This window comes from Pseudopodoces humilis, chromosome 10 (assembly GCF_049639895.1).
Source record: "Pseudopodoces humilis isolate 2021_Gansu_Grassland_sample_001 chromosome 10, ASM4963989v1, whole genome shotgun sequence".
NCBI classification, from domain to species: Eukaryota; Metazoa; Chordata; class Aves; order Passeriformes; family Paridae; genus Pseudopodoces; species Pseudopodoces humilis.
The window spans coordinates 8473265-8486831 of NC_142209.1; the positions used below are offsets into that span (position 1 = coordinate 8473265).

General features: G+C 45.9%; 1 protein-coding gene across 2 annotated transcripts in view; it reads right to left on the reverse strand.

Annotated features, from left to right (window-relative positions):
- Positions 1 to 12126, reverse strand: part of BRINP3 (BMP/retinoic acid inducible neural specific 3) — a 227529-nt gene extending 215403 nt beyond the window's left edge. Inside the window, exon 1 of one of the 2 annotated variants that reach the window (XM_088060433.1) lies at positions 12007 to 12126. The gene's annotated coding sequence lies outside the window, so the exon portion shown is untranslated. Of the gene's footprint in view, positions 1 to 8586; positions 8726 to 12006 lie in introns of those variants that run through there. The other variant, XM_088060432.1, reaches the window with a different exon arrangement.
- Between the last annotated feature and the right edge of the window lie 1441 nt (positions 12127 to 13567).

Consider the following 13567-nt stretch of genomic DNA (forward strand, 5'->3'; position numbering starts at 1 on the left):
GAGCAAGAGTCCCAACATGTACCTTGGGTAGAGCAAAGAAACAGAGCAGGCATTTGGGGCATTGGGATCACTGAATCACAGAGTCACAGCGGTTTGTGCTGGAAGGGATCTTAAAGCTCAGCTCATTCCAATGCCAACTGGCCCAGGTTGCTCAGAAGGAGCAGGGCAGAGGATGGTGAGGCCTCCCTGCCATCAGATCTGACAGTGTGAGCTGCAGGGGACAGCGTGTGACACCACAGACAATTAGAAGGCACCTGGATGGATAAGCCATACTTGTCAAAATGATTTTCTGGATGGGGATTGAATCAGCTTTTCTCTGGTGTTCATTCTGAGCTACAATAATCTGAAAAAAAAATCTGAAAGGAGAAATTAATTCTATGTCTAACAAGCTTAGGAGAGTTTTACATTCCTGGCTTAAGAATAAGTCCTCATATCAGTTCCTGGTAACAGTTTTGACTACATGCACCCTAAATTAGCATCTTTCCTTTATTCAGACAGAACTGCATCCACTGCCTGATTTCAGCTTTCTTTTCCCCTCTCAAAGACAAGACCCCTGTAACTATGTCCTCAACAGGTGAAATAAACAAATAAGATGTCTCATTTTTCAATTTTATCAAAAACAGTCCTGCTTCCCTCATCTATGCATTCAGAGAAGAGGAGACAATATAAAATGCATCCATGGAAAGAGAGAATGTATGTCAGCACAAGCTCTGCGGCCGCTCTCGGGTCTGTCTGGAATGTGAGGGCTGGTTGCTAAATGTTACAGCTCTTTCCCACAGAGATTGTCTTTGTGTTTGCTCTGTCCCTGCAGAATTTCACTCCTGCAAGTGCCTGTGAGCCTTCAGTTGATGTCCCCATGTGCTTTCTTGTCGCTTCCCAGTGCAGCAAGTTCCAGCCTTCTCAGCCCATGAAGTATCTGCTGGCTGTCAGGCGTACCGAGGTAATTGTTTCAATGTCTGATATTTGTAAAAGACCTAATTTTTTCCTTTCCTGCCCAAATCATGATGTATAAATTCCCTCAGGCACTTTTTAAATCTGCTAATCTAAGTTCATCCTCCTGTGCAAACGGATCCTTATGTGTTTTAGCTGATGATGTAAAGCAGCATCCCCAAAATGCCATTGCAGTCTTTCTGCCTTAATGAGTGCTGTTTCTGCAAGGAGTCCACTGAGGGGAATATATTACCTGTCAAGGCTCTGAGAGCACAAAAAGGTCTCTGTAGCCTTGACCAGCCTTTTTTGGGTCCTCCACACACCTTGGGCAGACCAGGGACTCCAGGACCTCCAATCCCAGTATGTGTGGTGCTGGTGGGACTGTGTATGTAGGTGAATATCTGAAAGGGAGAAATCATAGAGCCACAGAATGATTTGGGTTGGAAGGTACCTTAAAGATCACCCAGTCCCACCAGTGCCACGAGCAGGGACATCTTCCACTATCCCAGGGTGCTCCAAGCCCTGTCCAACCTGGCCTTGGACACTTCCAGGGATGCAGGGGCAGCCACAGCTTCTCTGGGCACCCCGTCCCACAGCCTCATCACCCTCACATGGAGGAATTTCTACTCAATGTCCAATCTAAGTCTCTGGATCTGCTCTCTTTCAGTTTCAAGACATTCCCCGTGTTCTTTCACTACACAATCTTGTAAAATCCACTCAAGTCCTCATCATGTCTCAGTTCCTCATCCTTAAATGGGGTCTAGCACCAAAAGTCTTGATAGATAACAGGTATCAGTCACACAAGGAGCTAAAATGAAGCTGATTTCTGGAAAGGATGAGCAGGACCCTGGCTGAGCTCTGGGTTTCTGGCCAACACCCAGGGTACCACGAAGACATACAACACCTGCTGCTTTGAGAGCTGGAAGTCTGCTCCAGGCTGGATGACTGCACTTTTGCAATCATAAAAGTGCATCGGGGTTGAAGTCCGTAGGGGATGAAACCTTAATCTTTGCAAGTCCACAGGTGCACACGGACTTTCCTATGTGCAAAACCCCTTTGCATGGAAACTCCATGGCATTTCAGTCTGAAGTCACTCTTCCATTACACAAGTTATGCTAAACATTCTCCCAAATTGTCTAAAAATTTTCAGCTAAGGCATCTGACAGTATGAAATGTGTTAGAAGGGAAGCAGAACAAGATCTCTTGGAATAAGTTTATGAGTGGCTCTACAGAAAAATAACAGCTTTGGGAGAGGTTCTGGTCCAGCATTTCCTCAGGCACAGACTGACATGTATTGCTGTGACATGCAATTTTGCATACTGGAGCTTTCAAGTTTGAAGAAAATCCCAACAGGAGACATATATTTAGAAGCCTGCATTCCAGCCTACTGGATTTTTTTTTTTTTTTTTTTTAAACTGAATGCTCAACTTCTGATCATCCATTCTCCATTCATCATCCACTTCTGATCATCCAGCATTCTCCATTCTGATAATCTCATTGGGTGTGTTTTAATGGGAATCGAGTTGGTTCTCGGGATTTGTAAAAAATTACACCCTGAAATTAAGTAATAAATGATCTTTGAAAAGTCATGACATGCTAGTTCCAGCAGCATATCTCCTTTTCACTCATAACTCTTAGTCCCCAGACAAGTTTTCTGACGCAATTTGACAGCTAAGTGTCAGTAGGATACAAAGAGACCAAGACACATGTAAATTAGCTGTATCCAGTAAACCATTCCTGAGTAATAAACAGCCCTTTCCTCTTTTAATTCATCCTTGTATTAGTTTTTAAACCCAGGGCTCTTACAGCTGCTACCATCCAGAACAGGAGGAAGCAGCTATTTACACACTGTACACTAAAGTTTTGGTTCCAGAGGCTTTCGAGCCCGAGGACAAATCCAAATATAACTAATTAGCGGAGAAAGGCTAAAATGGGATGGAGTGGGAGGAAATTTTGCTCGCCAACAGATTGTTGAACTGAAGAAGATTCAGGTTACAGAGAGGAAGAATACTTGGAGCTGAGTTACCTTAAAGTACAACTTTGATTTTGCTGTAAAAGGCTTGCCAAGTCCCTTAACCTTCTTTAACGACAGTTTCTATTATGAAGCCTAAACAATCAATGCTTATAGAATGCTTTCAAATTATTGGATGGCAAAAAAATGTTATAAAATAAAAAGGAGGTTGATTATTCCATGAGCAGAGTGGCTGACTATTTTTGTTGATGCTTAAAATTTCTGTTCCTGGAGATTTTGCAACAAATGCTCAGAAAAAGGATGGAGAGGAAAGGAATTGTCAGTCTCAGGCAAAAATAGAAGTTTCTTTGAAGCTGTTGGAGCTCTAATATTGTTTTTACAACAATGAAGGGAAAAAAAAATAATGGTGCATAGCTGTTCTCTGGACTTAAGAAGAGCCAAAATAGCAATGAACTAATTGCAATGGGGACATACTTACAAAATCCAGCCTAGTTTCATGTGCTTCCATCCCCTCGGATATTACCTGACCTAATCCACAAATGTGGTTGTGGATTCTTCAATTTCTAAGAAAGATTTTTTTCAGATTAGAGTCTCTGACTCAGGCATGGGACACAGCCCTCTAATTTTAGCTAAGGCTGTATCTGGTCAAGGATTTACACTCTTTTTTATTTTATTCTCCATGTGAAAATTAGTGGTTACAACTTAGACTAGTAGTTAAGAATAACATCCATAAAGATCTAATGGCATGAAATTTTTCTTTCAATGCACTTTCCTGGATGCCTTGCAAGAAGAATGGATTATTTTATATATTTTATTTCTTAACAGTGATATCTAATAGAATGGTAAAGCTTTTATTTTCCCCTTTTATTATGTCTTTCAGATAAAAGTGCTCCAGATCTCACAGCATATTTTACAGCTGATTTCACAGATGGCTTACACGGTTTTCAGCTGATATAAATGGATGGTTAAAACTCTTTTCAGGTTCCTGATCTACAGCCTATTTATTCTAGTGGGTAAAAAACAACAAACTTACACCACTGGTTGTGCCAGCTCCAGGGCAGGACTCGTAGAAGCTTCAAGAGAACATTCTTCTACAGCTGACCCTGCTCAGAACTGTTGCATGATTTTTCCATGGTCCCTTTGCCGCAGTGTTCCAAGCCTGTAGCCACTGCATGGGCAGTAGCCAGATCCTCTAAAATGTTCATGTCATAGCTATTAATTTTTTATAGCCAGAGTAGGGACTTTATGGCTGACTGAGCAAAGATTCAAGCTCAACAAACCAGTCCAGGGCTAATTGCAGCTCAGGATGAATAAAGCTTGATTGTACAAGTAATAATTATGTTATGTGTACTGGGCAGCCTGCTATCTCACATAAATCTAGCACCAAAGCTGCCTTGCAAGACTTGATTTTTGACAAGATTAGAGGAAATTGCAAAATTAGAGAGAAAAAAAATGTCTGTCTCCTAAAAGATGTCTTTCTTATGAACATCACGCTACAAGGAGTTAAAGTCTGAGTCTGCATCAGGAATTGCAATCTCTCTACTGTTTTAATTTAGATATGACCCTAGTCTAAAACCATCTAAGTATGAAATTGTCACTATTTCTCGTTGTAGCTCATAGAAAAACACATTCTTATTTAGTAGAAATTTGTTAAGCTAATGTTGAGAAGCTTTAAACTTCCAGTAGTACCTGTACAGTGCTGAATGAGAGACACACATCTGTTTATGAGGAATTACAGATCACTGCAGTCTCTCTGAGTATGAGGACCATGAGTTTTCTTTATTATAGCCTATATTTTTCCAGAAAGACAGAGAAAATGTTCTAGACTTTGTCTGGCCAAGACAAGCTAGCATGAAGAAGTTAAGCTGGTTTATAAATAAGAGTACTTTTCAAAAAAAAAAAAAAAAAAGCCACTACCATCCCTTCAACTAATGTGAATCAATCTAATAAACTCAAGCTAACAGAGAGCTTAAAGGGTGCTTAGGTAGTTACTAAAGCTTTTACTTTTTAAGCCAATGAGTCCAATCCACATCCCACAGGAGCAGTGACTTAAAAAGAGAACATCACCAACTAATGGCTCTCTGTGAAATAAATCCATAGTCTCCAGAGACTGGCAGCAGGATGAGTCTTGACCTGCATAAACAGTGCTGCTTAACCTAAACAAGCATCTTTCTTAGAAATGTTGGTACAGACCTAAAGGAATAAGGGGATTAGTCCAAGAAATGCTGAGCAGCTACACGCTCTGGAGAAAAAGAGGTGGGTAACATCTCTGCCCTAAACTACAGCAGTTTTAACCTTTAGAGAAGCACGTTAAATACAAACCATATAAAATTATTCAATATTAAAAATGCTGCAATGTGTATATGTTCTCTCTGTCCAGCAAATTGTTAATGAATAGGGATCAATAATGTTTTAGGTGAAAAACTGTGAAATAAAAATTATGCACTTGGGTTACCACCTCCATCCAAGATGCTGTTTTTCAGCATTTAGCAGTGTTTTTCTCCAGTAATGGTAAGCTTCCTTAGAAACAGATTTCAAATAAAGAAAACAAATTAAAAAAAGAAAATACTAAGAAGTAACATTTGTAATGGATTTTAATAATCCCATTTGACTTCAGTGTGGTCATCCATGTTCAGCTAACCAGGTGTCTTTGTTATTTCCAGTAGATTTATAAGTATTGAAGGAGCTAAATTAGCCCCACAGAATTCTCAGTAGTCATGAATAGTATGGGATTAAGGGTATAGAGCAGTGCTCTGATTCCCCAGATTTACATCCTTCACTTGCCAATGTATAATAAGTGCCTTACAAATTGCTTTTCTCATTAATCAAGTGCTGGTGGATGTGGCAGTGAAGGTGTTACTGCAAATGAGCTGAATTTTTCCCCATTAATGTAACTGTTACAATAAAGGTATATGTCACTCCAGCCTTACGATCTCACCTCATTATAAGAGAAACCACTGCAGTTTAATGGTGTTAATTTAGCTAACAATATATATTGCTTGGTCAATCTTCTTCTGAAGGTGGAACAAAATCTGTGGCCTTTGTGAGAGGCTCATTAGTTAAAGCCGAAAAGCTCTGGTGTGGCAGAGTGTCCTTCCTCCCTCTCCTCAGTGCATTATTTTGTGGCACACAGAGCAGGTGAAGACTTTCAGGGGGAGATGGGAAACAGACTGGGCTAAATAATCATTCCCATGGTATGAGCCAGGGCAAAAAAGTGATTATACAGACCATGGGTGTGGAAGGATGTCTAGTGCATAGCATGCATATTTATATCTATGTATGCATATGTATATATAAACTATATTTGTGTATGCACACAAACTGTGATACATATAAATTAGTAACTTCAAAGCTAGAAGAACAAATTTATTCACACTACAGTTTTCAGCAGGGTGATGACTTGAGTCACAAGGAGCTCTCTCAATGTTCCTCAACTTCATACAGAAAAATGTTGATTTATCAATGGTGAAAAAGAACGGAGGCCTAGGCCAATGTATGACAAGGTCACAAATCCTTCAGTTTTTTAGTATTTTAATACTATCAGACTCAAGATTTGCAAAGCCTCCCACTGCTCAGCACGCAGCATGTAACTTCATGATGCTCCCTTTTTTTACTTTCTAAATCTGAAGTTCGTTTTGGTTCCAAAATATTGTTTTGGAAATTGATCTTGCTTTCATTGAAGTTAATAGGGATGTTCTGATCTCCTTTAATTGTCCAAGATTAGGCCCTCGCTGAACACGCATATATTGAGCAAAAGGAAAACAATGATATGAAGAGAAGGTAGTTGCAAATTTATTTTTAAAAAATGTTCTCTTTTGATGATATAGGATGAGATCAAGAAGAAGTTAGATAACTTCCCCATGAAATGACTGGCTGTGGTTTACTACCTGCAGCTCTAACAGGACAGTGGTTTCAGTGCAACCTTTCCCAAAGAGCGCTTGGGATCTGTTTGTCAAAGTGTATTTCTGATGATTTTGCTCCCATAGGAGGTTACTAGTGTTTCAGGAGAGTAAAAAAAAAAAATGTCTGCTTCTGGTTTTGAAGAGAGGTGAAGCTTTGGGAGGATTAAGAAAGAACTGCATTAGGTATGCCTGAGAGCTAGAAAATCAAGTTTCCAGAAACTATCACCTAATACCTTCCACCACTCTTTTTCTTCTAAGGAAAACTTAGGTAAGTAGTTTGATCAGCCAATTTTCCATTTAGATTTTCAAAAACTGCTAAAGAAGCAAGCTTGCTGGTAAAAAGACCTTCTTTTTCTTTTCAATGGTTTTTGCATCTCAAGCAAGAAATTACTTAGACTGATCACAAACAGGTCTGATTTTGAATTAATACAAACGAAGTAAAAATATTTCAGTCCCATAAATCATTGTCTGGGACTGAGAGGAGTGAAAAGTCACTGCAATCTGTGTGACTAAAAAAGTAAATTTTTGGATACGTTGGTGTAAATAATGAATTGACTTCTGTAATTAATTCTTCACAGAGGCATTCAGAGAATAGTAGAAAAAAATAGGAGAGGATAAGACAGGATGATTACATTCACTTGAAGATTCTCAAGTTGTTTTGTTGGATTGTTGTACAAATGCTGCCTTTTGCACTGAGCTCTGTAAAAACATTCAGCTGCTTGTTTTCATGTTTCTTAGTTAACGTTTGCACTCACAGGGTTTCAGCATTTCATGCACAAACACCCCAAACACAACTCCAGTGAACTCAGCATCTGTTGGGGAGGTTTGCTCTCACTGGAGGTGGATCAGCTTACTGAAAATATCACAGATCTTTATTCTAATTCCTCCCCTGCTTAAATTATACACGTCTTAGAGAGAAAAATGGTTGGAGGCAAGAATTTGTAGGTAGTTTCTGGATGGAACTCTGCTGATTAGCACTGCAACAGCATCTGAGACCGAGGGTCTGTTGCTATGCTTAGATACAGAGAGGAAGAGATCCAGTCAAATGTTTCTATTCCCAAAGCTGGTCTTGTGGTAAAGCTGATAGAGCACCTATTTAAAATGAGTAACTCCTCGTAGGGATGGAGTTGAGCAATGACAGCAGTCTGTGAAGTCTGATATCTAAACGGATTGCTCCTCTGAAGTTATTTCTTATATCCTGTAAATGCAAGCAGGGCCACTCTAGCTTTATCTCTGTACACTTAATGTGTCAGAGTCACTCATCTCTGTACATACAGACTCTGTACGTTTCTGACTTCACTTCTTTTTATAGCATTCTTTTGTGATGTTGTATTTAATAAACATGGGTTTTTTTTCAAGGAAGGAAGTTATTTTGGGGTTTTTTTTCTGACAGACTTGCTTGTCAGATACATGCCTCTGAATTACTCTCTACATTTTCTCAAAATCAAGTCTATCTCACACTAGCCTTCATTTCATATGGATCCATAACTGATTTGCTGCTACAACAGAACATCCTCCTCTTATCACACACATTACATTTTTCTGCCAGTCATGAATTCTCTTTACTTCACATGCATTCACTTGCTTAATCTCTACATGAAATCATTACAACTTGAAGCTGACGTAGTCTTTCAAAACGACTCCCGAACAGTAAATCATGCCACATTCCACTTTCTTCCCACTCTGAGCCTCACAATTTATCACTAAATGAAAGCTACACAGAAAACGCACTTGAATCCGGCAGTGAATCACAATATAGACTGTCGGTAACAAAGCCCTTACCTTTTTAAATGCATGACGGTCTCTAAGTCTCTAAGAGATCGTAGCCCAAAAAAGCAGGTCCGCCGAGCGATGCACGGTGACAGTTTACACCCTATTTTCTTCACCTCCCTTCTTACAGCATGCTACATCTAGTTCACGCTGCTGTCTCTGGGATTGGCTGGTGCATCTCAGAGGCGCACACAGGACTCCTGCCTGGAGCACCCTGCAGCCCCGCGTTAACTCTTTGCGGTGAAGCCTCTGCTCCCTCTGGAGCCCGCACGGACCGGGGCTGCACAGCTCCCTGCAGGGGGCTGTTTTCTCCTTCCCCCACAGAACCAGCTGCCCTCGGCTGCCGAGGATGGGGAGAGGCTGGAGGGGGTCCCGCAGCCGGGGCAGCCCCTCCTGCTGCTGGGGAGGGCGGCGTGATCCCCCCGACCTCCGCCTTGTCACCTTCCCCCGCCACCTGCCCCCGGGACACACGGAGGAGAGGGGCAGATTAAGCCCAGGAGGCTGAGAAGGCAGGCTGGACACGCGTCCTTAAAGGTGTCCCTTCTGCCAGAGCCACCTCCCTGGATGTCCGTCTGCCGCCGCCAGCATGGGAAATTGGGATATTAACTCCCGGCCGAAAGGGAGTCCCAAATGCACGCAGCTTCAGGGGAGATGGAGGTAATCCTTGGCAGTGAAGCCAGACACGGGCAAGCAGGGAGCCTGGACATCTAAATGCAGGGAAGAGAGATGTTTGGGAGCATTCTCTCAGGAATGGGCCGCGGGGCTCGGGAGGTATTTCCACACCTCCCATAAATACAAAAAGCAAAAGAACCAACTACGGCAAAGCAAAAACCGCCCGGCTGCTGCCCATTATTCTTCTGGGTTTTCTGAGTCATCCAGCCCCATGTGAGAAGTATCCCTGGGCTGGGGGTGTGGAATGGTGGAAATCAAGGGTAGTGGGAATCTCCTCTATTTACCACGCCTGACTCTAGCTTGTTGCAATCGCCCATTAAGTAACCCCACGTTACTTGCATTGATTTATTTGGTGTTGTATGCAAAGGGTTTGATGGGTACCCCCTCACCTTCCTCTGAGTACAGAAATGCCACCCGGTCCAACCTGTGTCACTTCTGCTGCCCAGACGCCGTTTTACTGCCATCCGTGACAGTGCCTGTGAGCTAAACAACTCCGCTGCCCTCACCCTGCGTCTCACCATCTCCCATCCCCGTCAGCAGAGGGAATATCGAGTGCTCTTAAACCCGGGAAATATTCTGCTGATGGGCACATAAATCTCTCCTGCAGAGCGGTAACATTTAAGCAGCACGGCAAGGCGATGCTCACTGGCTGAGCTATTCCCACTGTAACATAAATCCCTCAGGACTTGCTGGTTTGTTTTGTTTTGTTTTTTTCCTTTCCTAAAGGTTAAAGGGGGGGGGGGGGGGGGTAATATTAAAAATCAGGCAGAGGTTTTGAAACGCACTCCCTGCCAAGGGGGGGAAGGGGGTATGACTGCACGGAAACTTTCCTGAGCATCCTGGTGCAGGAGGATCCCGGCAGCAGCAGCGCCAGAGGCGGGTAATTCAGGAGAAAAGTCTGGGATTTGGTTAATCATCTCAGTCTCATGGAAAGGGCCGGGGCAGGAGGAGGTGGGGGCAGAGGGGCAAGTCAGCGGGAATGGGAAAACGTGCTGGAGTCTCCGGGAGAAGGACGCTGAGCTGGAAGGAAATAAGTACGTATGGGGGCTTCGAGCTGGTGGGAGAAGAGAGGAGCTGGAAGAAGGGTGGATTTTGGATCCCACGCTTGAAGGGCTTTTTCACTACTCCTTTCCAGACATCAGCCAGCAACCTGGCGGCCGAGCCGAGGGGGGATGCAGTAGGGCGGGGAGGGGGAGGGTGGAGGGAAAAACAAGGGGGGAGCACACTCTGGCATTGAATTGGTCTTTCCCGTCTTCTGCTTGCCACCCACCAGGCAATAAATTCGGGTCTTGTTATTTGTCCCTGGCATCTCTACCTGCTTGCAAGCCTTTAGCACCTTCCTTGTGATCTCTGCAGGAGCTGCTTTGGAGACATGACCGTGCAGACACAGACACACACAGGCACACTTATCCTGCACCCAAATGACAGAGTTACACGGAGCCCAGTCAATACCTGCCCACGAGAGATAACATGTTTCCTCCCTACCTTCTGCTATTGACCGGGGGTCGATCTCTGCCGCTAATTAGGGACACTGAAATCCTGGAAGTATCAACCACAAATAGAACTGTGAAGGCACTTGTCCTTTTTATAAATGTAACGTGCTTCTTTCCCTTGGTTCTTCTCTCTTTTTCTTTCAAAGAAGCCCCTACTTGATTCAAGAATAGCCTACCTCTACCATCTACCTCTACATCAGGTACATGTATAGGTGGGCATACGTTTTGTGAAGAAGATGCCTCGCTCCTATCCTGTGCACCTCAGGAGCCAATTTTTGGCCAGCGAAAAATACAGGTATGCCCGAAAATAGTGATAAATAAAAGCAGGTGAGATGGGATTGAGAAGTGAGGAAAGGGCGCTGAGTGAGCGGTGGCAGAGGCTGGAGAGGAGCCCTGGAGGCAGCAGGACAGAAGCCCTGGGGGCAGCAGGACAGAAGCCCTGGAGGCAGCAGGACAGAAGCCCTGGGGGCAGCAGGACAGAAGCCCTGGGGGCAGCAGGACAGAAGCCCTGGGGGCAGCAGGACAGAAGCCCTGGGGGCAGCAGGACAGAAGCCCTGGGGGCAGCAGGACAGAAGCCCTGGGGGCAGCAGGACAGAAGCCCTGGAGGCAGCAGGACAGAAGCCCCGGCCGCCGACCCCGCTGCTGCAGCTGCCCCCCGGCCGCCCCCAGCACTGCCAACTCCCAGCACATGCGGCGGGACATGAGGTCTGGAAATCCTTTCCTATCCCTCCTGGAGAATCCTTCCCCACCCCCAATCCCGTCCAAGTTTTTCAGGGGGATGAGGAAGAGCAATGAACTTTTCCACCTGATCTCCCGCCGCGGATTCCCAGACATTCCTCGGGCAGGCTCACGGCTCCCTCAGCCAGCGATCCTGTCCTTTCCCCGGCCCGGGGAGAAGCCCTGAGCCCTTCCAGCGTCCAGGCGAGCCGCTTTGACTGCAAGGGTTAAACCGGGGAGTGGAGCAGGTACCATGCCTGATGGAAGCATGAATAAAATGTGATGAATAAGCAGTGGAACGGTGAAGCTCTGGAAGCGATGCTGCGGTGCGCGCTGCAATCAGCGCCCAGCGCGGTGACTGGGAATGAATGTGGACAGAGAACTGCTGTATCCTAATTCCTTCGAGTTTAGAAAGTGGAGCCAGCCCGTTCAGGAACAAGGAGAAGCAAAACTTTTTAAAATTTATCTTGTGTATTTATATTTCCCTGTTGTTTTTAGCGTCCTTCCTGTCGGAAATACGACACCTGAACGCGAAATCAAACCTACTCACCGGGTGAAATTGCAGGAGGCGAAGCGGCTGTGAATAAAACGCATCCCGGCTCCGAGCATATAGTCCATGATCTGCGGCTTCAAGCTAGAGGAAGACTGGGCTGGGTGGGGGGACTTTGGGAAGCAGCAGCGGTTCTGTGTGTGTGACAACCCATTTACACCGTGCGTGCCCGTCTGTGTGTGTGTGTAGGGCAGAGAGAGGCTCCAAACCCAAAAGGGGGGAAAGAGGGAGGGGAGGAGGAGGAGAGAGGGAAGCAAACCCGAATAGCAAGAGGAGTTGCGAAGAGGGATGGGATTCGCTGGGGGAGATGTGGGTTTTTTGGTGGTGATGGAAGAGATTCTCGAGGAAAGAATAACAAATTGCGGGATTTCAGCCGCAGGCAGGAGGAGAAGGGCTTTGCCCACGCAGGTGGAACACAGACAAGACCGCACCGAGGAGCGGGAGGCTGCAGCGAACCGGGAGGGTCAGAGAGCCCCGGGGGCTCATCCCGGCAGCCGCGGCCGGGGAGTGACGGTCCCCGCGGGGCGGGGGCGAGCGGCGGAGGGGTGCGGGGAGCCGAGACCGAGGTGGGGGGAGCCACAGGACCGGGGGCAGCTCCCGGGGCCGGGGCACAGCGGGGACAGGGCTCGGCACGGGGGCAGCGCTCCCGCAGGCTGCGAGTGGCGCGGCACCAGCCTCTCCTCCTCCTCCTCCTCCTCCTCCTCCTCCTCCTCCTCCTCCTCCTGCACCCGCAATCCAGCCAGCCACGGCGGCGATACCGACCGGGTAAGAACATACCTGGCCCCCACCCTCAGCCAGCCCTTTGTTTCTCATCTTTTTATTTCATATTTCCTGCAGCCCTGCTCCCCGCCGGTGCTCCGCATCCTCCCCGGCACGGAAAGGCTGCGGAGATCCTAGAGCGGGGAAGCGGCTTGTGGGAGCTGCGGGGACGCGACACCGCGGGGAGAGGGGAGACACGGTGGGAGGAAATGTCCCTGATCATCTCCCCCGTCCCTCTCCTGCCTCGGGTAAGCGGAGCATCGCCCCACCACTCCCCCCACTTCTCGAGATTCCCCCCACTTCTCGATGTTTCCAGGCTCTTGGCATGGCTCGGTGGAAAAATCCCCCTTTTCCTCCCACAGTGGCTCCTGAATGTGTGCGGAATTTGAAGGTTTGTGGGTGAGAGGGAGGCAGCGGCAGCGTTTATGGAGCTTGATATATGTCCCCCCTCTCCTGGTCCCTCTTCTACACGCGTGCTGTAGACACGGGTTCATGGCTAATAAAAATGCTTTTCCCCGGGCACAGCTGGGCTGAGAGCTTGGAGCGAGTAAACCGAAAGGCAGGGAACAGCGTGCAGACCGACACGGAGCTCTGGCATCCCCGCAGTGTAGCGTGGCTGTGTGCATCTCACCCTTAGCGGGATCAATAAGCACAGTAACCATGCAGATTACGGGATGAATGTGCTAGGCAATATGGAGTGATCACCAGCGTTACACCAGCACTTGTCTGCTGTGCTGTATGTGGTCTTTAAAAGAAATTGTAATTTCTGGGGTTTTTATTAAGAAGCTTGTTGTCTTCTTTC